The 23,316-nt window shown below is 42.2% G+C and overlaps 1 protein-coding gene across 1 annotated transcript in view; it reads left to right on the top strand.

Annotated features, from left to right (window-relative positions):
- Positions 1-19,794: 19,794 nt before the first annotated feature.
- VSNL1 (visinin like 1) overlaps positions 19,795-23,316 on the top strand; it is a 136,828-nt gene continuing 133,306 nt past the window's right edge. The window contains exon 1 of the mRNA XM_006137590.5: positions 19,795-19,812. The gene's annotated coding sequence lies outside the window, so the exon portion shown is untranslated. The remainder of the gene's footprint in view (positions 19,813-23,316) is intronic.

Raw genomic sequence — 23,316 nt, 5'->3', positions numbered from 1 at the left:
GAATTAACAGTGGTCCAAGCAATGACACTATCTACCTTAATGAGCTGGAGACAAACAAATTTAGGAGGGGGAGTTTGGGGGACTGTTTAACTGTTTCTCTTCCACAGCCAGTGATGTAGCAATGTTATTTCATAAAGGACTCAGTTTACAAATTCTAGATGTAAATCAAGATGAGGAAGGTATATTTTTGTTCTAATGAATACCAAGAGCTGACTCTATCTACCCTAATTAATTTATATGGACCCAAAGAAGATGATCCAACTTTATTTAAAAACTATATTTTCCATATTACTTTATATTCCACTGGAATGAATAAGAGATTACAAGGAAGAATTAAGTTAAAAGATGTATTGTATGTATGGCATACAATAAAGGATTTTATTTGCCCCCTCCCCACATTCCACATATTAATGACTTGATTTCTGACTGATTTCTACAAATCTGATAGTTTTAATAATTAATAATGAGATGAAGTCTATCATGATCTCTCATCAGGCACCAGTGACACAAAAACTTTTCCCTCCTGAATATGGACAATGTGGACTCATAAAAGTGAACTCCTCTTTCCTGAAAGATAAACATTTTCAGAACTTTGTCACTGAAGAGATTCTAAAAAAGTGACACACAAAGATAGTGTATCTCATAAGGCATAGGTGACTTGTGGAAGCCCTCAGGAGGTGCACCGTTTCCCAATACCACTGCCAAAATGTTAATTACTAAATGGTATGCCCCACATGCCTCCCCTGCTCCTCTGGGTGGCCCTCTCTGTACTCCCTCCCCCACAGGCACCAGTCACCCATGCCATAAGGTGAATCAGGCTAAAAGCTTTTCCTTAGGGATAGGATCATTTCCTATTCAATGGTAGATAGCTACCCAGGCATGGCTTCTGGAATTAACTGAACAACTTCTAGACTTGAATTTAGAATGTACAAACTACTTCACTGAAGAAAATCTTTTAAAATGAATTAGCCTGCAGAATGAAGTAAATAGACGTATTTCAGCACAACCAAAATTTGCTATGTTTAAACTTATACAAAAATAGTGAGCGTCAGAGGAGAGAGTGGGAAAAATTCTTAGAACAGATTAAAAGTGAAAGATCAAAGATCCCGAATAATATTGCTCAAATGAAAACAAGGGCAGGTTATTACTAATCAAAAAGAGATCACTGATCATTTTTTGAAATTCGATAAGGATCTTTTCAATAATGATTCACAATTGGACACAGAAGAATTTAATGATATTTTAAAAACTTTTAAGTTCTAACATATCTCAGCGCACTAGGACAGTTAGCTTCTCTCTTGCAATTACAGGAAATAATCAAGACCCTAAAGGAAATGAGTCCATGAAAAATGCTCAGCTCTGATAACCTACCAACTATAATGTTCATAGAATTCTAAAAAAGTCTGTCCCCTAAGTTGTTACTCATTTACAATAATGCCCTAAAGAAAAGTACATTACCTCTTACTAGGAGGGAAGCCTAATTACTCCACTACTAAAACCAGGTAAGGATACATAAAAGTGTAACTGCTATAGACCCATTTTTAATCAATATTGATAAAAACACTTTCAAAAATATTGGCTTAGATGCTTGATAAAGTAATGAGTGATATGGTTCATGCCAATCAGGTGGGATTTATTTTAGAAAGGCCTGGTTCAGATAACACACATCAGTTAGTTAAATCTATGGCATTCCATCAACACTTTAGAAATTCCTATTCAACCATTTTACCTTTGACAGAGTGAACTGGCAATATCTGTTTTTGCATCTTGGGTAAATTTAGGTTGGGGAAATCCTTTCTTTCATGGATAAAACTGCGGTATTTCAATCCCAGCTCTCATATCCTAAACAAACAGCACAATATTCCCCCTTCTTTGATCTGTTTCAAGGAACTAGCGTGATATCCCTTCTTCCCCCTTGCATTGGAACCATTTGCAATAATAATTAGTGGGAACACCACGGTATTCAAGGGATCAAATCAGTGACTTGGTAGGCAAAAATATTTCTATATGCAGACAACACGCTCCTATTTATTAAAATCTGGATCAATATATTCTAAATATCAAAGTTATCTATTATTTGTATGGTAAATTCTCCTGCTACAAGAAAATTGGAGTAAGCTGGCAGAAATAAGATCTCGTTAGATTTAGTTGGAACTGGCTCTCCTAGAGGGACATTTAGATGGCAACAGACAAACCTCACATGTCTTGGCATCCTGTTCCCTAAAGAAATTAAAAACAGACATGGTTAATTTAGCCCCATTAATCATGTAGCTAGCTAACAATTTAAATAGATGATAGGCACTACCTCTCTCTCTTAGAGGAAAAATAAACATAATTAAAAATGAATGGCCTCAGAATCCTTTATATTGTGAATTCCTTTCCTATCCATAGTCCTCCCTTTTATTTTACCAAAATAGAAGATTTTCTTGTGGGCAGCAAACTGAAAGGATTTTAGTGTAACCCATACACGTAGGCTACATCTAGACTAGCATGATTTTCCACAAATGCTTTTATTTGAAATGCATTAAAAGCATTTGCGGAAAAGAGCATCTAGATTGGCATGGACGCTTTTCCACAAAAGCACTTTTTGCGGAAAGGCGTCCGTTTCAATCTAGACGCGCTTTTCCGCAAAAAAGCCCCAATTGCCATTTTCGTGATCGGGGCTTTTTTGCGCAAAACAAATCTGAGCTGTCTACACTGGCCCTTTTGCGCAAAAGGTCTTTTGCCCGAACGGGAGCAGCATAGTACTTCTGCAAGAAGCACTGATTTCAGACAGTAGGAAGTCAGTGTTTTTGTGGAAATTCAAGCGGCCAGTGTAGACAGCTGGCAAGTTTTTCTGCAAAAGTAGCTGCTTTTGCAGAAAAACTTGTCAGTCTAGACACAGCCCTAGTGTGGTTACTGAGCAATGCAAGTGGTACCAAGACACAGAAACAGTTAAGATCACGAGACCTCTACAGGATAGGCTAGGTGACAGCTGGCTTTTAGCTCAGAGGGTAGAGACTCCTATAGTCAGCTCCTGAGGTCCCAGGTTCAAATCTATCTGGTGGCGGTTACAAAAGATCCCTAAAGAAACAAGTGATTTTACATTTCCCAACATTTAACTTTCCAGTCCATCAAAAATTCTTAGTCAAGTATCCTATGTATGTTGCTGAGCTCCAGCTTGACTCTGTCTGCTTACTCTTTTACCCCTTTCCAATGCACTGCAGTCAAATAACTACTGATTCCCTAAGGAACAATTATAAATTATGGTGGCATCCAGAAATATTTGGCATGCAATATCCACTAAATATAAAATTCACCCCCTTCTACATATCATAACCTCAATCTGGAGTAACACTATAGCAGGCAATCACATCATTTCACCAGATTAGATTAGGAAAGGGCTTTTGAGAATCAGTCAGTTTATTGAAAATAATACCTTCTTCCTTTTTACAAGAGAAAGGTTCAGTCTAGAGACCAAGAGTGGTATTATATCCACCTTAAACATGTCATCTTCTAAGTATTTAGCCCTGATGCCAAGTATAACTCATTTGTCAAGACCCATGACAACACTATCTCACCGTAGACCAGCAAATTTGAATTAAACATGGACTCCTTAAAAAACAAATGTGAAGAAGACCTAGGCCAATTATTTTCTGATAATCAGCTGAAACAATTTTAGCCAGTGCTTCAGACTGTTCCTTGGACTTTTTTTTTTTTTTTCAGATTAATCTAGCAGAAAATCCTACAGAGTGGTTCTCAACCCACAGCTGCAGGCTTCATGTGACCCAATTAGCACACAACTGCAGCCCACCTCAGCTATGTAGTAAAGGCCATGCAGTAGGCTCCAGGCTGTCAGCTGTTGCCCAGCCCTGCCCAATGATCTGTGTGTCCAGAATCCTGTCTGTCATGTGGTGAGCTTCAGCTGTTGACTCAAGACTGTGGCCTGGCCCTGTACAGCAGCAATTTTGGAATCCAAGATGACATCAGCCACACAGCAGGATCCAGCGTTCTGGGGTCCTGGCTGCTTCTTGGCCCCACCTAATGGTGTTTGAGGTTAGGGTCTCACCATCTGTCCCATGCTTGGTACTCTACTCCTGACTCCATTCTGTGGAGAGGTCTCTGGGTGGAGGACCCTGGGCATAGGGATTTGTAGAGGAGTTTAAGTGGGAGATACTGTGCAGCCCACAATTATAAACGGGTTGAGAACCACAGCTATAGAGGATACATTGGACTCCTATTCAACTGTTCAGGATAAGTACCACTATGTCAGACTAATCTTGGCCCTGTGAATCAGAAGGTGCTATCTTAACCTCTATGCTCTGAGACTGGTCTTATCCCTATGTTTGGGCAGAACTTAACTGCGGGGTTATCTTTTTCCTGTCAAATAAAATTGTGCTACAAACTAAACATGTATTTTTAAACTTAATGGATACTAGTTGGAAACTGGATAAATCTGAAAAACTTTGGCTCAGCAGTGCATTAATAATTGCTGAAAGAATAGTAATGCAAAAATAGAAATCCAAAAAGTGACCAACAATTGAAGACTAAAGCACACAACATTTGTAAGCTTGATCATCAAGAAAAGAATTGTATATCACATCTGGAACAAATCCCATATCTTTGAAAAATTTTCTTAAGCATAGGATGTCATAGACTCACCCTCTAAAGTTTGTTTTCCCTACTCTGGAAGAAATAAACAATACTTCCTTTACTTGTGAACTTTCTAAATGTGGGTGTAAGACCTACTTATTTAGTCATGAATCAAATGGCAGCTGAGGGGTTCACTCTTGCCAGCAAAGGCAGAAAATGTCATAGCTGAAGTGTGTCACCAAGTATATGGACAACTTAGGTACCTGCTATTCATTTTATGAAGTGTCAAAATAGTGTGGCTGTTAGCATTGAATATGTTTTTTTAAATGCCTGTTTTAGGTTTACAACATTCAAAAAGAGATCTGCTGAATGAGAATTTAAACTGCTCTTCTCAGCCCCAACTTCAGTCAGAAATTACAGTTTATACACATTATAGTAAGCTTGAAAAACATTATAAAACAAAGGGAGCATAGTTATGTGATCCAGCTACTCTAGATATTTAAAGCAAAATACTTTAGTTTTCTTTGGTGCTTCTTGCTTGGGATATATCCAGCAATAAATAATTAGGAATTTGCAGGGTGTTGCAACCTTACTCTTTGCAAGATTATTTATATCACTGGACTTTTCAAAATAGTATTTTAATGTATTTTATGGAATTAACTAGAATTAATTTCTAGCTTAATGTGAATACATTGTGTCCTACATTCAAAATGATGACTAAGATGAATGCTGTGAACAACTGTACTGGCAAAACTGAAATTTGCTTGAATTTGCAGAGATACCTTTGCCACCACCTGAGGAAAAAAAGTAAATTATAGGTATTTTTATGATCTATAGCCAAAGCTCCAAATATTTTTCACCTAGAAGAAGCACAATTGACACTGTTTTTGGAAGGACAAATAATAACACTCAGCATAAGTTATGCAGTTTTTCTAAAATGAAACCCAGTGGAAGTAAAATAATATAGCAAATTAATTTTGAACTTACTGAATTGCACTTTTATACTTAAAATCTTTTACATCTAAAATAGCAAACATTAAAAGTAAAGGAGCATTTATACTTCTGTAAAACAGTGCAAAAACAGAAAAAGTACATATTGTGGTGTGAGTTGCAAAAGATTTTAGTTGTAAAGAAAGTAAAAATGCTGGCGGTCACCAGCACCCTGTCTAAAAGACCAATCCTTTCACAGTTAACACTTCTTAGCAATGGTCAGAATTTTTACACAAATATGACTAGTATAAAAAAAAACTTGCTAGGCAGTAACTCTACAATTTTCAGCAGAACTCTCATAATAGTAATGTAACGCTTCTGCTGGGTAGGCCTGGCAGTAACCAGGGCTGGGTTCAATATCTTGGGGTCCATCTCACACAGAACCGGCTCGAGCCCCCACACAGTAATATGGGAAATTCACACACCCCTGGGTGCCTCTGAGAGGCAATGCTTCTGCACTCACAAGCACTGAGTCTGAGTGTAGGAAAGAAACATTTAATGAAACAGAGAGAGAAGTCATACGGCATTAACTTGGGGAAAACACCACAAACAGAGGTTATAACCCAAACATGAGCTAAGCCTCCCCCCCAGCCAAGAATCACCTGAAGTCCAAAGAGTCCAATACCCCAAAATTCTCTGTCCCTGGTCCATGCCACCTAGAGTCCCAACATTCACACGCAGGGTTTCATCTCCCAACCTGGGTAGAAATGGGGGTGGGAGGATAGATAGGGGGCACCTTACGACACTCCACCACGCTCCACTAGCTGTCTTGTCCCATGCCACCGGATGCTCGGCTGGTTGCCTGCCGCCAATCCTCGCCTGCTGCCGCCACTGGTCACCCTCCTCGCCTGCCGCCGCTCCACGCCCTGCCGCTGGTCGCCGCTCCACACCACGCCACTGGTCGCTGCTCCTCGCCTGCCGCTGCTCCTACTGGCCACGTTACGCCACCAGCCAGTGATTCCCATCAGCCACTCTGCTGGTCACCACCACTTCACTGGCTGCAGTGGGTCTGGCTCTCAGCCAAACCAGTGGTTTTAGCTCTTAGTGATTTCAATTCTTTAGCCACCAGCTGGACTGGCAAAGGAATCCTGCTTCCACTGGACTAGCAAAAGAAAAGACTCCTCAGGGAGTCTGCTTTAGGTCTGTCCTTAAAACAAAGGGGGAAAAGGAGCAGGTTGGGCCAGTCTCACAGCTCACACCTGGCAGGTGTGAAGCAGGCTGACTCAAGCCCTTTAACCCTTCCCCCCAGCTCAGTTCACTCAACTGTGGAAGGAGGGAGGCTTGTTCCTCCGAGACCTCTAACCATGATGGTGGTGTCTCTCCTGCAAGCACTGGTGGCATGTTTTACAATTCCCACATTTAGGGGTAGCATTATTAGTGACCCCCACAACAGTCCCAAATTATTTACAATTCTCCACATTCCATTCCAACACTGACCCTCCATCAACCCTGGCTGAATGGGATTTACATAGCCACACCTCTTATTCTCTCTTGAGCTGTATTTACATATCAACAGTTAACAGTTAATTACCTTGCAGAGCTAAACAATTGTAGAGAGCACACCCACCCCTCCTTCTAGCTGGCTGATAGGGGGAAGCAGTAGATGTGGTATATCTAGACTTTAGTAAGACTTTTGATACAATCTTGCATGACCTTCTCATTAACAAACTAGGAAAATACAACCCTACGGTGCATAACGGGTTGAATAACCATTCTCAGCGAGTACTTATCAATGTTCAGAGTCATCCTAGGAGGGCATATCAAGTGGGTTCTGCAGGGATCAGTACTGTGTCCAGTTCTCTTCAATAACTTCATCAAAGATTTAGATAATGGCAGAGAGAATACACTCATGAAGTTTGTAGATGATATCACGCTGGGAGGGGTCATAAGTGTTTTGGAGGATAAGATTATAATTCAAAATGATCTGGATAAAATGGGAAAATGGTCTGAGGTAAATAGGATGAAATTCAATAATGAAAAATGTAAAGTACTCCATTTAGGAAGGATCAATCAGCAGCACACATACAAAGTGAGAAATGACTGTGGAATAGGATCAAGGACTCATAGTGGACCACAAGCTAAACATGAGTCAGCATTACGACACTGTTGCAAAGGAAAATAAGCAAATATCATTCTGGGATGTATTTTCAAGACACAAGAAGTAATTCTTCCACTCTACTCCATGCTGATTTAGGCCTCACCTGGAATATTATGTTCAGTTCTGGGTACCACATTTCAGGAAAGATGTGGACAAATTGGAAAAAGTCCAGAGAAGAGAAACCAACATGATAAGGGTCCAGAAAACATGATCTATGAGGGAAAATTGAAAGAATTGAGTGTGTTTAGTCTGGAAAAGAGAAAAAATACCCACCAGCTCTGCTTCACACCGGCCGCCCCTCCTCTGATCTCCCCCAGCCAGCCCTGCTGCCCCCGACGCACCCCCCCTCGCCCCAACCAGCTCTGCTTCCCGTTGGCCGCCCCCTCCGATTGCCTCCGGCCAGCCTGCTACCCCTGACCAGCGCTGCTTCCTGGCCCCCCCCTTCCTCCCGGCCAGCCCCGCTCCCCTCCCAGACAGTTCCTCCCCCCACCCCATCAAGTGTGGCTGGTTTTTTTATAGATTACCTGGTAACCGTAGCCGTGGGGGGCGGGGCAGGACAGATGCCCGAGCCGTTGTGCACGTGGGGGTGTGGCGAGTCCCGGATGGAGCTTTCGGGCCACAGGCAGTGGGCATGTGACCGAGGGTGGGTGGGGTTATTTTTATTTTTACAGGTTGAGATTGGGCCCGATGGGGTCCAAAAGTACCTAAAAATCTTCTCCTGGAGGAAAGGTTATCCCGTGGAAAGTTTGGTTTCGGTGGGTCTTATAGTGTCCAAGTTATTAGAGCACAAACATACAAACATTCTCCTTTATATATTAGATTGCCTTGGGGTGGTTGTGGAATTTTAGCTCTGCCATGAGCTGTGGTTGTGGGAGCTTGGTTCTATCATGAGTGTAGGGGACTGGACTTGATGGCTGCTCAAAGATCCTTCCAGTCCTATGATTCTATGAAAAGGAAATGGGGCTACCAGTCAATGCAGATTTTTAATTTTTATTTGTTGAGAGTATGAATGAGGCATCCATAAACGCCCTAGAAACAGTTTCCCTAAATATATGGGATTTTGTTTTAGTCCTGTCAACAAATGCTAAATTTGTCAGTGTCCAACCCCTGCTTTGCCTCAAATGTAAACCTGCTGAATTATCAACATGAACATCATATGATCTGGGAAGATCACTGGCATTTCTACACATAGAAGAAAGAGGTCAGTAAAATTATCACTCTCATTCCCATATGCAATTCTGGATTTGCAAGATATCAGTAAAATTTTCACTAGAATTTTTTGCACTTTTTCAAAGAAAATGAAAAAGTATAACTAGAGGGCACATAGAAATGGGGTATGTCGGGGGAAGATGAGTTATCATCTATCTATAAGTTAGCTCAGGTACCATGGTGATAGATGTTATGGAAAAATACAGACAGATGATTGGAAGGGACTTACCTGCAAGAGAGGTTAGAATTAAACATGGCCTCCCTAAAGAACAGCTGAGAAGTGATTTGTTCATAGCCTACAAATATTAGAAGGCGTTTTTGAGAGAAAAACTTGTATTGCTCAGATAGTCTTGTAAGTAGGAGTAATGGAATGAAGATGAGCAAAGGCAAATTGAGACGTATTATATATTTTAAAAATTCCCAGCCAGGCCTGTTAAGCTCCTGTTAAACTTCTCTTGAGTAATCTCTCAAGAGAAGTGTCAGAATCCTAACTCTGAAATTATTCAAAAGTAGAAGGGACATAACAACTGCCTACTGTACCAACTGCCTAGCAACCTAAACCTCTCTTGCTTCATTTTAAGCCCATTGCTTCTTATCCTATCTTCAGAGATTAAGGAAAATATTTTTTCTCTCGCCTCCTTATAACAACCTGTTAGGTCCTTGAAAACTGTTATCATGTCCACTTTAAGTTTTCTTTTTTCCAGACTAAACATACCCAGTTCTTTCAATCTTCCCTCATAGACCCTTCTAATTTTGATTGCTCTTCTCTGGAAAGGAGGCAGTGGTAGAAAGGAATTGGGCTAGGTCAAAAGTCCTCATGTAGAGGGACATGGGACTAGATTTCCTGCAAGGACAATGTGCACTGGAATCTGCAGCATCACAGCTCTCTGAGAAACTGCAACCATGGCTGCACTCATTGAGGGACAAAATCCAATTCCAAATTCTGGACATTCTTGTTTTATAGCTAGCATTGTCCTTTGTCTAGAGCCATCAATGTAATTAACACTATCTTTAACTTATATACAGGTGTGTTGAGATCTCAAGATATCTGAATGTTTGAAGTAAGGCTGGAATTGACGCATCATCATATACTCAGTCAACCTACCTAAAAGGTAAAATTGTACATGGAGTACTAGTAGGCAAGGTTATTAGGCTCAAAGGATTTTTTTTATGTGAAAAGTTGGGCCATTTTGTGTTTTAGGACATCTGTTTCTATATTTGCACAAGAGAAATTTTGGACAGGAGTCACAAAACATAACGATCTAAATCAACGGAAAGCCCAGCAGTTAAAGTATTTTGTCCACTGATATAGTTGTCACTAATCATGATTTAATTGATCAGAAATATATTTTCTCTGATCAGTCCATTAATAATGAACCTCCATGCATGTAATTGCTCACCAGTTACTTACAGAGAAGTTATAAAGCACATCTTCAAACATGTCTGAGTCAAAGCGATGGGACAAATTATTTAGACCCAAAATTCCTTAAATACTTTGGTCCATTAATAGTTAAGTCAATGATTAATAACATTCTTTTCTATTGAATTTTCACTATGAAAAATTCTGCCTTAGTAGCTCAATAAGGGTAGAAATGAATTACACTGAGATTTATGCTCTCACAAGAAATTCAGACTGAGCCATCTACATCCACTACCTATGGAGGGGATGCAGCACATTTCCTGCTTTGTAACTGAACTACTCTTCAGTCTATTGCATAGGGATCTGGGTCCAGGCATCCTAGCTCATGCTTCTCCTTTTAAGACAATTATCACCCAGGATGTGGTGTGGAAATTCTTAGCAGAAGGCCAGAACTACACTTCCACATGAGCTCCCAGCCTGCTTCTGGTTAAGGATGGAAGAGAAAAGGAAACTGCCCTTTGCTTCACCCTTTCTCTCAGGGCGCCCTTTATCTTGCCTCTTGCTGGGGGGTGGGGGGGGACGACACCCAGGACTCAAACCTGCCACTCAAGCAAATGCCCTATCCCTTAGGCCACGCCAGAACCCACCCCAGGGATGATTCGAATCTGGATCTGTTTATTCTGTTATGGAGGTGTCTGCTGCTTAAAAAAAAGAATCTGAGTGAATATACTGTAACAATTATGTGAAAATGTTGTATAGTTACAGATTTCTAACTGCAATGACTAGATTTTTTGACTTCAGTACCACCAGGCTTTAAAACTACTGTAGTCACTTTGCTAATAAAGTGTTCCTTAAAGCATCATTGATATATTTAAGGCAATGAATGAGGGTCAAATTACAGCGGTATTTGTTAGTTATTAATCTATTTTTTTAATTTACTAAAACATTTATAACTGCTCAAAAACTCAGAACTATTAGGTTTAGAAGAGCAACTGTAAAGTTACATATGGTATAATATATTCAACATTTGCATAAGAGATGTTAGTTCAGCTAAAAAAGGAATGCAAGAGTGGGTTAAATATCTTTAGGCCTCTATTAGTTTCTTATTTTTATTAACAATCTTCCAACCCAATGTGCTTTCTTTTCTGTGCATATGTATGTCAAGGATACAATATTATATTACATACAGTATTATATTTGCCCTGAGTTAGCAGCAATCTGCAGTCATATTTTAATGAGCTAGAAGCATGGTTCTTGTCCAATTAGTTGTTTTTAAATTAAATTTAAAATCCAATCCATAATTTTGAGTTAACTTGCCAGAAACTTATGGATTCAATGCTGAATAAAATAGAAACTGACAATGACTACAAACATGCTGAACAATTTGAGAATCTGGGTAGATTTCTCTCATACTTTCAGCCACCATGTAAATTATATTCATATGCACAAAATTGGTGATCAAGAAATAATTTGAATGAGTTAGTAGGAAGACAAGCTGTTCAGCAGATCTTATGGCTATATCTAGACTCAACTGCATCCAGGGAACTAGTCTGCTCTTCCAACATTTTTTGCAGAAGAGCAGACACACTCTTTTGGAAGCCCTGTCTTTCTCGTTCCACAAGGAAGAAGAGCTCTTCCAAAAGAGGAGCTTTTTCCAAAATTTGGCCCAGTGTAGATGGGCCAAATTTTGGAAAAGCATCTTCTGACAAAAATATCGGAAAGAGGTACAGAAATTGTGGAGCACAATTTGTGTACCTTTTTCCAATAAAAAGTGGCAGTCTAAACATAGCCTATCTTTGGATAATAGATATACAGTATTGTATAATTGAATGTATCTGGGGTGAAGATGAAAGCGATTACAAAATAAACTTTGCAGGTTGTACAGTATTTTCTAGTGAATGTGAGATCCAGTGTTGTGACTTTCACGTCTATCTCACACAGAGTTAGGATCCTAAACATAGTGAGGGGATGTGGTAGTTTACTGACAGAAAGAAATGTAAGTATTTAACACTTCTATTTTATAATTCACCTACTTCATTTGTATGAAGTATATGAAGTAATTCGACTTAAACATTATTTTATTCCTCTGTGTTAATTATTACTATTAATAATGTTAATAAATTGTATTGTTACAATATTGTTTATTCAGAGCAGTCATATAAGACTCTTTTCCTTCCTTTTTAGTTTACTCTTTATTTAATTATAAGCAAGTCAGACAGAATGTGAGAAAATTTTAAAACTCACATACACACACACAGTGTGATCATATCTTAACCTTAAGTTATTTTTGAACATTTAAAATTTAACACGTAAACAGTATTTCTCTTATTTAGCATGACTTCATTCAATTAGAATGAACTGCCCAGATTCATCAATTACTTTTGTTTTCTGGTACAAAACTGCTTCTTTGAGTCATAATCCTTGTTTAATGCAGAGATGAGGGAGGCAGGTTTGGCAGCGAAGAGCATAACAGACTCAGTGGAAAAAGATGCAGTTGAATGGCAGAATGGGTATACAGATGTAAGGCAGAGTGGATGGAGTTTGAGGTGACATGAGTGATTGTGTGGGGTTTTAGAGAGAGGGGAGTTAGCAGGGATTTACAGGGTCTGTTGTGATAGTTGGACATAAACATTTAACTTAATTGTAAGCTCAATTGTATAAAGTGAATGAAAGTTTAAAAAATATCAAATTCCCTGCTTTACTTGTCAAACAAGGTGGCGTTTCTGGTAGCCATAACCTTAGCCAGGAAGGTATCTGAAATTAAGACCCAGTGTCAGAGCTCCTTTACACTGTTCAATAAAGACAAGGTGTAGCTAAGACCTCATCCTGCTTCCCTCATGAAGGTCATGTCGCAGTTTTACATTAACCAGGACATATTTCTTCTGGTCTTCTACCCTAGCCGTACTCCCCTGGCAGGGAAGAAGAGGAAGAAGGGCTCTTCTGAAAAAAAAAATAATCCGAAAAAAATATGCAAATTGTGGAGTGCAATTTGTCTACCTTTTTTCGAAACACCCTCTCCTTCCCCGCAGTCTAGACATAGCTCAGTGACCTCTGCAATCTACTTAATTGCCTGTCTTCCCAAATAAAGGATACAACATTAGTTTATTACATTGTTTCTATGTGTTGTGTAGTTTGTCACAATAATATTTATATTCACTTATTTCCTGGCTTTAAATATATCTGTTGTTCAAATCAGTATGTTAATACTAATGGATCTAAAGAAATATTATGTTTTGGCATGCAATCCCTGATTCTCCAGTGGTGTTGGAACCATTTTGTATAGCGGAGGTCCTGAGAGCCATTGAACCAAATTGTAGACCCTGAATCTGATGGAAGACATTTCACACCAGGGGGAGCTGCAGCATCCCGAACCCCTCTAGCTCCAGCATCTTTGCTTACCTCTCCAAATAGATGAAATAAGCAGCTACTGCATGCATAGCCCCATGTGATCCTCAGCAATGATGGACATAAATGCTGCATCTAGGTCCTTGAATCCCCTCCCCTCACCACCTAGTTTAGTTCCATTAAGCTGTTTGGGTATGTCTACACTACCACCCTAGTTCGAATAGGGTGGTAGTGTAGACATATCCTTTGAGTTTGACTTCCACTTCGATGTAGTAATTTCTACATCTATATCCTCATTCCCATGTTTAAGAAAGGGGAAAAAAATGATCCAGGAAACTGCAGGCCCATTAGTTTGACCTCAATTGTAGGCTGTGTATTGGAAAAAAATTTTTTAAAAGAAAGCACCTAAGGACATACAGGTGAATGGCAATTGGGATAAAATACAACATGGTGTAACAAAAGTTAAATCATTCCAACTTGATCCGCTTTGAAGAGATAATGGATTTTTTAGACACAAAAAGTGAATTAGATCTAACCCAGTTGTTCCCAACTACTGGTTCATGGATTGGTGCTGGGCCACGAACCGCTGGCTGCTGGGCCCTGGCACACTGCTAGACCATGCCCCCATGGCTTGATGATTGGCTCCCTGTAAGTGGTGTGGCATCGTGGCCGTGCAGCTGCTAATTGAGCTGGTGTGCTGCGGCTGCTGGGGACAGCCTCACTGGGGCCCCAGTTCCAGCTCCAGCGGCTAGTACGTGGCCTGGCAGGTAGGGCCGTGTGGAGGGCGGGCTGCTGCTCCAGTGGCCGGGGCGGGAGCCATGTGAAGGGAGGCTGTTCCAGTGGCCAGGGACAATGCTGCATAGAGGGCAACTGCAGTTAGAGGAGGTGCTCCTGGGTGTCCCCAGGCTAGTCCACCACCCCACTTCTCATGCAGGAGGAGAGACTGAGGAACCAGCCACCCCAAGAGCCCACTCTCCTCCCGCCCACGCTGGCATGGCCGGGCAGTTCCCTCTTCCCTCCCCGCTCAGCAGGAGGTTCCCCCTGGCCTCCAGCTGCTCCCAGGCCAGCCAGCATGAACACACAGGGACCTACCACTTCCTGGCTGTGCTGAGCCCTGGGGGCTGGCTTGGGGGCCCCTGGGCAGGGTGGCTGGGGTTGAGCAGGGGCTGCCACTATCCAGGAGGCTGGGGTGGGGTGAGGAGACAAGGTGGGAGAAGCCCTCTGAGCCAGAGTCAGTGCCCTGCCGCTTTCAGCCCAGTCTCTCCTTGGCTTGGTCCCCTTTTGCTCACACTCCTTGCCCCCTTCTTCCTTTTATCTGCCCTTCTTCTCCATCTTCCTCCAGTTCCCTTATTGTGTGCATACAGATCCAATGTAAAATAACATGTGTCTGCTTAAAATTGATTACCATAATGAATATGTAAATATGCAAATAAATTAATTATCATAACAAATATGCAAATGTTTGTATACCAGTCCGCTACAAGTTTTTGAATGAGTTAGCCAGTCTACAGTATAAAAAAAGGTTGGGAACCACTGATCTAACCCACCTGGATTTCAGTAACACATTTGATACAATTCCACATGGCAAATTTTTAGTTACATTGGAATTAATAAGAGAATTGAAAGGTAAATAAGGGACTAGTTAAAGGGGAGGCTGCAACAGGTCATAGAGAAAGGTAAACTGTCAGGCAGAAGTGAAGTTACTAGTGGAGTTCATCAGGTATTGTTCTTGTGACCAATCTTATTTAACATTTTTTTACTGACCTCAGCACAAAAAGTGGGGGTGAGCTAATACAAATTGCCAATGACAACATGTTGCGAGGTATTGCCAATAGGAAGGAAGATCAGAATACTATATAAGATGATCTGGTGACCTTGTAAGCTGTAGTAGTAAAAACGGGACGAATTTCAACAGTGCAAAATTGAAGGTCATGCATTTCATTTCATTGGGGAGAAGGTGAATGAGGGTGGTTTTTTTGCTTTTACTTGTGTGTGGCTCTTGACTGATTTTTTTTGTGGGTCAATGATCCATGACCACAAAAAGTTCCCCACACAAGACTTATATTTAGTGACATATGTTAGATATTACATGCTGCCAATATTAAAATATCCTTTATATTTCTAAACATTATAAGCGACAGTTTCCTAATTCAAGAAGTGTTACAGCCAGCCTAATGGAATTCTATGTTAGACCTTTCACTAATAAATAAAGAAGAAATAATCACAGCACTAAAAGTATTGGAATAATCAGAAGTTATGAAAGACTGAAAGAAAACTAAGGTGCCAATATTTACAAAGGGTAAAGGAGTGATCCAAATAATTATAGAACTGTCATTCTGACATAGAGGTAGGGCAAGATAATTGAATAGTTGATATGGCACTAAACTGGTAAAGAATTAAAGAAGGATAATATAATTAATTATAGAAATGTAGCCATGTTAGTCTGGTGTAGCTGAAACAAAATACAGGACTATGTAGCACTTTAAAGACTAACAAGATGGTTTATTAGATGATGAGCTTTTGTGGGCCAGACCCGGGTCTGGCCCACGAAAGCTCATCATCTAATAAACCATCTTGTTAGTCTTTAAAGTGCTACATAGTCCTGTATTTTGTTTCAATATAATTAATGCTATTCAACATGGTGTGACGGGGCAAGGCAGTCCCGCACTGAACCTGCAGGGCCCAGCCAGGGTTACCTGGCTGCAGAGGCCCCTCCTCCACAACCCTACCGAGCATGCCCGGGCTGTAGCTCCACTATAAAAGCCTGGGGAAGGACTCAGTCAGGGGAGACAGCCGGAGAAGAAGGACCTGTGAAGGGGGCTCCTGGATGGTGGTGGCGGCCAGAGGCTCCAGGAGAGGCTGGAGGAGACGCAGAGGTGACCTGATGCGACCCAGGGACTGCCTGCCAAGGAGATGCCAGCCTGGAGGTTGCAACAAGCTGGGTGAGGACAGGGGAAGAAGTCCCAGGGAACCAGATGGAAGTGGCCCAGGGCAGGAGCGGGAGCGGGAGCTGCCTCTCCCGCCCAGAGAATCTTGTCGTGTTTTGGCCGGATTGCCCCGCCGAGGGAGTGACCCGCTACCCAGTCACTCACAGGGCCCCGGGCTGGGACCTGATGGATTAGGTGGGCCTGGGTCCCCCTTCCTGAGGTGCGTCCCCGCTACAACTCTGAACAGTGTTATGGACTCAGGCCGAAGGGCCTTGGCCTTGTCTTAAAAGGCCAGCTTTGAACTGTGTTGCGGACTTAGGCCAGAGGGCCTTGGACTTAAGAGGGCAGGTGGGAGGGCCCGCCAAACATGGATTTATGAAAAAATAAATCCTTTCAGATTAACATGATATCTTTCTAATAATATTACGAATGTGTTTGGTACAGATATTGAAGAAATAAACTTAGAGTTCTTCAAGGCATTTGACCTGGTACTGCATGAAATTTTGATTAAAAAATCTCAAAAAACATACATTAGCATGGCATCTATTAAATGGATTAAAACTTGGCTAACTGATAGATCACAAATGGAACTGTGTACAGGGAATCATCACCAAATGGATGTTTTGCTAGAGAGATCGTGCAGGTATCAGTTCTTGTTCCTGTATTATTTAACATTTTTAGTACTGACATGTAAGTAAATAAAAAAATATCGCTGATAAAGTTTGCAAATACTACTAATTTGGGAGAGTGGTAAATAATGAAGATGATTGGTCACTGATATGGAGCAATGTGGTTTACTTTTTAAGTTAGGCTCAAGCAAACACTGTGCATTTTAATAGAGCTAAATGTAAATGTCTTCAACTTGAAGCAAAGAATGTAGGCTGTATATAGAGGATGGGGGGACTCTATCCTGGGAAGTAGTAACACCAGAAAAGATTTGAGGATTGTGATAGAAAACCAGCTGAATATGAGCTCCCAGTGGCCGAAAAGGCTAACAAAATCTTTGTTTGCATAACTACTTTTTGGGAAATCTCAAGCTGAAGTAGAGATAATATTTTACCTATGTAGCTGGCACTGGTATGACCAGTGCTGGAATACTAGTGCCCACAATTCAAATGGGATGTAGATAAATTGGTGAGGGTTCAGAGAAAAGCCATGAGAATGATTGAAGGACTAGAAAACATTTCTTATAGTGATAGAGTCAATGAGCTCAATCTATTTAGTTTGACAAAGAGGAGGATCAGATTTGATCCTTGACTATAACAAGGATGGGCAAGGCACTTTCTGTGGACTGGATCTGGCCCACCAAGCGGTTGAGCTGGCCTGCAACTGCCCTGCTGCTACAATGCCCTCAGGCCAGTTGAGACCTGGGGATAGGGGAGTGTGCGAAGTCTCCTCCCCCCACCAGGGGTGTATGGCACCTGCAGTAACTGCCTGTTCAAAACAGCTGGCTAGTTCCTCTAGGCACCATGAACCCCTAGCAGGCAGGGGAAGGGGGTGAAAGACTTTATGTGCTCCCACGTCCCCGGGCCTTGATTGACCTGGAGGCAGGGGTAGCACACAAAGTCTCCTACTGCCCTCAGCAGCGCATGGTGCCTAGAGCGAACTGCCAGCTGTTTGGTTCTCTCTCGGTGCCAGGGGTGGAGGGCAAAGACTTCATACACTCCTCCACCCCAGCCCAAAAAGAGTCTGTGGGTGGAAGAGCACAGGAAGCCTGCTGGCTCCACCTCTTCCACCCAAGGCCCTTTTCCTTCCAGGGTGGCCCATGACCTCTTCAGAAATTTGTAAAGTGGTCCCCCTTCAAAAATTATTGCCCACCCCTGGCCTAAAAGTAGATACGTAGGGCACAAATATTTCATAATGGATGCTTCCATCTAGCAGAGAAAAGAATAAACAATCCAAGGGCTAGATACTGAAACTACATAAATTCAGGCTGGAAATAAGGATATATCATTTTTATTATTTTTTTAAAATATAACAAATATATTAAAATTCAAGATTCATCATAATACACAAAGTAGATAAAAGAGGTCAGGATAAAGGGAAAGGAGTAGAAGTTAAAGATCTATCTTCAGTGTCTGCATTAATCACAGACCTCTAAAGGGTCAGCCGAAATTGTTTTGAATTTTTTGTGTATCCTTCTGTGAAATGCAGGTTATTTGTTTGCTGTGGCATTGCCATACCACTCGTGTGCAGTGTTTAGTACAGCACTTTGCCTTCCTCTCAATGTTTTTGTCTATCCCTGGCCCCAGATCTCTAGGCTATGGCCTTCATCCAATGACAAAATGGCCTTCTTAAGCTTCTAAAACCTGAGACTTGAAGTGATTTTGGAATGATAACTTGCATTCCTCATAAGATGCTACCTTGATTTGCAGATAATTAACGTAGATGTAAAACACAAACTCTGTAAACTGGGGGTTCTTATGATCCAACATTATACCTTGTAGTGCCATTCCTTCCACAAGAGAAAGTGCATCATGCTTAGCAGTTTCTTTGTTGATATCTTTGTTAGTAATGGGTAACCTATCTATCAAATTGAGATAAAACACTTCATCCAAGTCTGTTTGGTTGACTGGAGCTTGGGCATGCCAGGCACAACAGCCCATCGGCATTGTCATGCTGAGCCCCTTTAAGGAATTGAATAGTATAGGAATGAGCTGAAATTGATGATCCATCAGCAAGGTAAAATGTCCACTATACAGCAAGGTATGGAACTTTCAAATTCCAAAGACAGAACTTCTTGCTCTATTTGCACATAATTCTCAGGCATAGTGAGTGTTCATCAAGTGAAAGTAATTGGTTTCTCCATGGCATCAGAAAAAATGTAATAGGTTAAGTATTATTATCCTAACTTACTGACAGGAAAACTCAAACATAGAAAGCTTATGTGACCTGACCAAAGCTATGCAACAAGGATAGGGTAAAGCTGCTGAGAATAGAGCCTAAGTGGGAAGAATTTAGATGATTAGTATTAATTTTATTTATTTTTCCTCAGTTCTTATGGTCATTGAGAAAAAAGCAAATCCTTAGGAGGGATTTGAAGATTTCATAATTATGTGTGTGTAATAATAAATACACAGATGTATGTAAAATTTAATTATGTAATCAAATGCAATTTGTGTTGATTCTTGATTCAATTATATGTAATCAAATTGATAATACTGGTCACACACGCCTCCCTTTCCCCACAGCATCAATGGTTTCACCCCCTTGAAGTGTGCAGCAGGCTTGGTTAGTCAAAAAGCCCAGAAGCAGCCTTTTCCTAGAAATCTGCATAGTTACATTGCTGCTTTCAATTTGCTGCACAACAGGTAAGTAAATCTTGTGCTTAAAAACTGCTGCCAAGGAAGAGGGGCCAAAGGAGTAAAAGTAAGGAAAATCACTATTAAGACTGCATCACATGCATTTGAGAATATTAGGAAATACACATATTCCTTCTAGCTATATTTAATGTTATTACTTCCTATACAGTACATCTGTGCAGATGGGCTTGCCAATGCTCAATACATAACTGAGCTGGAAATGCAACCACTTTAAAGTGCTTTGCAATTATATGGGTCTGTTAAAACAGGAGGATTCAGTAAAAACAAAACAAAGCAAAACAGCTCATTAACTACAAGCTACCAGCTGAGTGACTGACTCCCTAAAGATCCTCTTGGAAAACTCATGAATTTAGCTCTTAATGGCTGAAGTCTCTGTTCCTTGCAGTTGCTCTGTGTGTTGAAGTGGGGAGGAGGGGAAGGTAGAAGCATGTATTCCTATCAGACTTGGCTCCTTTGAGCATTCTGACATCAAACACCTTTTATTTTTCTCCTCCTTCAAAAAAATTCAAAATCCAAAGGTACAATTTCTCACAGCTAATAGAGGGCAGAGATTGCCTGTTATTGTATGTGTGTACAGTGCCTAGCATAAAGGGGCCTTTTACTGACCTATGTGCTACTGTAATAATAATGGTAATAAGAGAGCTGTGCCAGAAATTGAATCTCCTCACCTGCTCCCAGCATTGGTGAAGGGGGTGCAATTTGTTACAGAGGCTAGAGAACAATGTCAGATGTTACATCTTCTGGTGCAGTACATTGGATAGATGAGGGGAACGCAATTTCTGACACACTTCTGTGTCAGCAGATATGGCTTCTGACACCAGTCCTCTTTTTTTGACAATCAGGAAAAACTACTTTCTTCCAAATGAAGAGACAATTCTGTTTCAGCTGTTTAAAGTCATAACCGTTTAATGTATTAGATTTTACATCTTACTTAGAGAATCTAAACCAACAGTTCTCAAACTGTGGGTCATGAACCCATTTTAATACGGTTGCCAGATCTCGCCTAGACTTTCTGGCATCTGAGGCCAAGGCCTGAGCCCCACCACTCAAGGCCAAAGCCCAGGAAGTTTCAGCCTGGATGTTTAGATACTCACTATAGGCCCCCTCCTCAGGGTGGTGGGGCTTGGACTTTGGCTTTGGCCCCGTCACTCAGAGCATTGGGGCTTGGGCAGGCTCAGGCTTCAGTAACTCATCCTGGAGCCAGGTAGTAATTCTTTTGTCAGAAAGGGGTCACGGTGCAATGAAGTTTGAGGACCCCTGAAGCAAAGTGGTCCCGTCCATTGGATGGTTTGATACAGTCACCCCGTGGAGGCCATGCAGGGCCCAGGAGATGTGGAGGATTTCCTGGAGGCCTGGTGTTGGCAGCAGAGGTTGCGCCCAGCCCCCCATTTACCACTGGCAGCAGGAACTATGGGAACAGAGCAAACCAGACACAGCCTGCTCTGCTCTGCCATCTCCCAGCGAGGTCACTCTGCTTCACTGCAGCAGCAGAAAGCAAAATGGCCCGTCCCTAGCCCACTCCCCTACCCCAAACAAAGCAGCTAGAAGCTGAGTTGGAGGAAAGGAGTGGGCTGGGTCATTCCAGTTCCCGCCCTCCACATGGGTCACATAGCTTGGGGGAGAGGGTTTGAGGGAAGAGCTGCAATGTGGGTGGGAGGGATAAGGGGTGGGAAGAGGCAGAGCTGAGAACGAGTGGGACTTGGGGAAGGGGTGGAGTGGAGGTAGGGTGGAGCAGGGATGGAAAGAGGCAGTGCAGGGGGCAAGTAGGGTGGGGCTTTGGGAAAGGGGTGGTGTGGGGGCTGGGTAAAGCAGAGGCAGGGTGGGAGCAGGCTCTGGGATGGTGGGGAGGTTGCCTGGGGCCTGCATTCCTCTAGGGATGGCCCTGCCATGATGTAAACAATTCTAAACATGAGTAATTTTTGTGAATGATGTCATATAATAGTATAATTTATCAATATTGTGTTTAGAAAGAATGTTGAAGTGAAAAGTGAGAAAGGAGAGTCTAGTGCTGAAGCTATTACCCTGTGACTCTAGAGACACAGGTTCCGTGTGCTGCTCCACCACAAATGTCCTCAGTGATCTTATCACTCTGTCTTTCTGAGATTATATACTATCTATAAAATTGGGATAATAGTACTTGGTGGCTGGTAGGCCACTCAATCAAGTGAGTAAGTTTGAGACACCTCTGTAGGCCAGCTGCCACTCAACAGAGTCATATAAATCCTAAGATAAATAAGTAATATGCATCTGGTCTTATATTTATGCTGCTCTCCCTACACATTCCTGTTCTATGAGAAATTCTAATTTATGCTAAATATGGAAATTCTGAATCAGATCCTGGCCTAATTACTATAAGTGGTCCCCAACCGTTAGAGGCTTCCGGGGGGTGGGGCCACTCATGCGCCGGGGCGGGGCCGCGCGTACAGGGGCACGCCAGGGGACGGGATGCCCTTGCACCCGGCGCTGGCATGTGCCCCAGGGCCGGGGTTGGGGCCGCCCGAGCGCCTTGCGCCCGGGGCCGAGGCCGCCCAAGCGCCTTGTGCCGTGGGCCCGAAGCTGGCACCGCCGCCCGAGCCGCGCACCAGGGGCCAGCACCGGCACCGCTCGAGCACCGCGCGCCCGCATGTGCCCCGGGGCTGGGGCCGCCCGAGCGCCGTGCACCCGGCGCCGGTGCATGTCATGCGCCTGGGGCCGGCGCCTCCCGTGCACCGCGCGCCTGGGGCCGGTGCCTCCCGTGCGCCGCACGCCTGGGCAGGCCGGCCCAGGTTGTCGGTGGGCGTGCACTAATGCCCCGGTGGGTGCCATGGTGCCCGCGAGCACCGCGTTGGGGACCATTGCTATAGATCCACTCTGATCACTGTAGTCCTTAGTTTAAAACGCATGTTTTAAATTTGCTAAAGGCATGTCTACATAGTGCAGCAATGTGCAGCAGAGGGGTGTGAATTCCAGTATGCACCAATGTGTTGAGATCCAATTGGCAGTACATCTTAGTGGCACCCAGAAAAAGTTATCTGTTGTGAGTTTAATCCATGCCAGCAGGCTCTACATGGTCCAGTTAGTGCACTTTACAATGCTACTCATTAAAGTTCTCATTACTCTGGTGTACATCAGCACTGGGATGTATTAGTATTGCAATTTAAACAGTTAACTGTGAGCTTATTGGTTACTGAAACAGTTGCATGCCAGCTCTCAACCCCACAATTATTCACATATTTAAGTCAACAGATGTTTTGCCATTTTCATCTATGAAAATATATTTAAAAAGCAGAGCTGCAATGGGGTTAGACTAATCTACCCTTTACACAAAGTCTAGTTCAAAACTGTTTTTGAAATTAATAGGTAGCAGGTTTAAAACAAACAGAAGTATTTCTTCATGCAATACACAGTAAACCTGTGGAACTCTTTGCCAGAGGATGTTATGAAGACCAGGACTTTAACAGGATTCAAAAAAGAACTAGATAAATCATAGAGGACAGGTGCATCAATGGCTAT

This window comes from Pelodiscus sinensis, chromosome 3 (genome assembly GCF_052426305.1).
Source record: "Pelodiscus sinensis isolate ZL-2025 chromosome 3, ASM5242630v1, whole genome shotgun sequence".
In the NCBI taxonomy this organism is placed as follows: domain Eukaryota; kingdom Metazoa; phylum Chordata; order Testudines; family Trionychidae; genus Pelodiscus; species Pelodiscus sinensis.
The sequence above is the reverse complement of the archived record's forward strand: the minus strand, read 5'-3'. Positions and strand labels throughout refer to the sequence as shown.